Source organism: Mytilus galloprovincialis, chromosome 11, assembly GCF_965363235.1.
Source record: "Mytilus galloprovincialis chromosome 11, xbMytGall1.hap1.1, whole genome shotgun sequence".
Classification (NCBI taxonomy): Eukaryota; Metazoa; Mollusca; class Bivalvia; order Mytilida; family Mytilidae; genus Mytilus; species Mytilus galloprovincialis.
In genome coordinates, this window is record NC_134848.1 from 8,387,778 (window position 1) to 8,390,629 (window position 2,852).

A 2,852-nucleotide genomic window follows, 5' to 3' on the forward strand; every position below is an offset into this window, starting at 1 on the left:
TAAACAGAAAGTGATATTCTATGGAAATTAGAGCTACCTCTCTTTATCCACATTTTTTAGAGACAACAATATGCACAAAGTTTTTTTGTGTTCTCATATACAGTGCTTTTATTATATCAATGGTGCAATTTTATTAAAATTTTAAACATAAGACATAAGACATTTTATTTCACTAAAGCCCCCACATGGGGTATGTTAGTACAACATTTTTTAACAAACTATAAAAGTATGAACATATTTACATATTTACATTAGAACATGGTTAACAAAGGTGCAATAATAGTATATATAATTAATACAGATATTTGACAGGAAGTACAAAATATAGTAACATGATTAAGCACATGTATTAAAAGGTTTTAATAACACTTTTACAAAGTTTTGCTATTCCAGTAAGTGTAAATAAATCTGATGTATTCATCAATTCTTTAAATTTTAAAACATTTGGGTTTTTACATATATCTAAAGGTAAAAATTTAGCTCTAACATTGTTGAAAAAGGTACATTTGAATAAGTAATGTAACTCGTCACCAAGTTCATTAGCATTACAAAGATTACAATGTCTTTCAGATCTATCAATATTAAAAAATCTCCCCGTTTCAATGGGCAATTTATTACTAAGGCAACGGAATTTACATAAATACATTCTTAGATCAGATGGTAACACAGTTAAATATTTCTCAAAACAAAAATCAGACTTGTATATTCTGTAGTTAAGACGTTTTGCAGAATTCATAACATTATTACTCCAGTTCAACATAAATTTATTACTTAAACATTTCTTGACATTCTTACTAATATTATCAGATTTAGCAATTATTTGATTATCCCACATCAAATTAAATCCACATTCATATAAAGTATTTTTAATTTCTAACAACCATTTAGAGTGGTAGATACCCCTTTTACTAAGCTGCTCCAATATAGAATACAGTGAATATGAAATTTTTTCTCTTTTACCACACATGATACGTTGCCAGAAACCAACCATTCTAGCTTTAATAAGAATATGTAATGGTATTCTACCCAATTCTCCATAAATCATACAATGAGCAGTACTTTTTTTAACATTCAAAATTATTTTACAAAATTGCTTATGCAAGTTTTCTATAATATTACAATTTTCAAAACCCCAAACTTCTGCACCATATAACAAAATAGGTACAACCATTGTATCAAAAAGTTCTAATTGCATATCAATTGGTAAATTCAACTTCCTAGCCTTTCTTAAGACTATAAACATGGCTTTTCTTGCTTGCTGTACAAGATGTGCTTTGGCGTCATTAAAATTACCCTTACATGAAAATATAATACCAAGGTATTGAAAATTTGTAACAATATTGAGGCTTTCACCACTATATTTAAAGTTCATATTATCTGTGTTAAGTCTAGATCTTGAGAATATTACAACTTTTGTCTTAGATATGTTAACTTGCATTTTCCAAGTTTGACAATATAAATACATGGCATTTAATGAGGCTTGTAACTCTGCTGCCGATTCGGCTAAAATTACAGTATCATCTGCATACAATAACAAATATAAACGAAAATATACAGCGACTTCATCAGTATCAATAAGACGTGCTGCAATACTCATATCAACTAAACCATTATATGAATGTGACATAAATTCGACCAAGTCATTTAAGAAAATGGCAAACAATACAGGAGATAGATTTTCTCCTTGACGTACACCAACATTGGATTTAAAAAGTTTGAACAAGAGTTGCCTTGTCTCACACAAGACTTTGCATTGTTATACATACTGTTTATAATCTTAAACATTTTGCCATCAATGGAACATTTGAACAGTTTTTGCCAAAACAGAAAAGTGATATTCTATGAAAAATAGAGTTACCTCTCTTTATTCACATTTTAGAGGCAACAATAAGCACAAAGTTTTCTGTTTCTAATAAAGTTTGTTATATTATGTTTTCTTGTATTATAAGTTCTGACATTGTTTAAATAGTATGTGTGAAGTTTATGCTTTTGATGTGATAGTTTAAAAGTGTGTGTGTGTGAAGATTGTACTTTTGATCTTGTATTGTATTTATAAAGTGTGTGTATGTTTGACATTTATACTTGTTAAACAATGTACAGATATCTCACCTTTAAGTGAAAGTTGATTTTATTGTTTAGTTAAACATACAGTAAGAGTTGAAAAGAATGAACTTTTCTAAAAATTGTAAAATCAAAAAACAAAAGTGATTAAAATACTTTTCAACTCTGACCATTGTTTGTCTTATTTATCAATAGATCTTTATGTTATAGTTTTAAAACTATTATGAGTGGAATAATGTCAATGAGATGTATACACACATGCTATTTTATAGCTACACACAAATTGGATTATTATGAGTGGAATATTGATTTTGAGAGGTAAACATACACACAAAGTATTGAAAGGTACACATTTATTTATTGTGATAAAAATACAAGGAGAAAAAAAAAGAACTTTATTGGATATTTTTTTCACTGGTTTAAAAATTCTCATTTAGTATGGATGTTTCTCGAGAGTTTGTTTGGATATAAGTTCTGTATAACACAATGGATGAAGAAGTGAACAATCTTTTGGCACCAATTTATTACTATATAGAAAATCCTATTTCTGATTCCTCAGCTAGCAAACTTTATCACATTGTTAATGCGGATGGGAAAAAATCGGTTATCACAAAATAAAAAGATGGTTAAATGCACAAGACAATTATTCGTTGCAAAAAACTCCCAGACGTTCTTTAAAGACTTTTTTTTTCATATATTCCATTTAATACAAATAATGAATGAGCTAGAGATGATATATAAATATATTTGCAATTATATCTTCCAGAGAGAAGTGAATGGTCCTTTCCGTC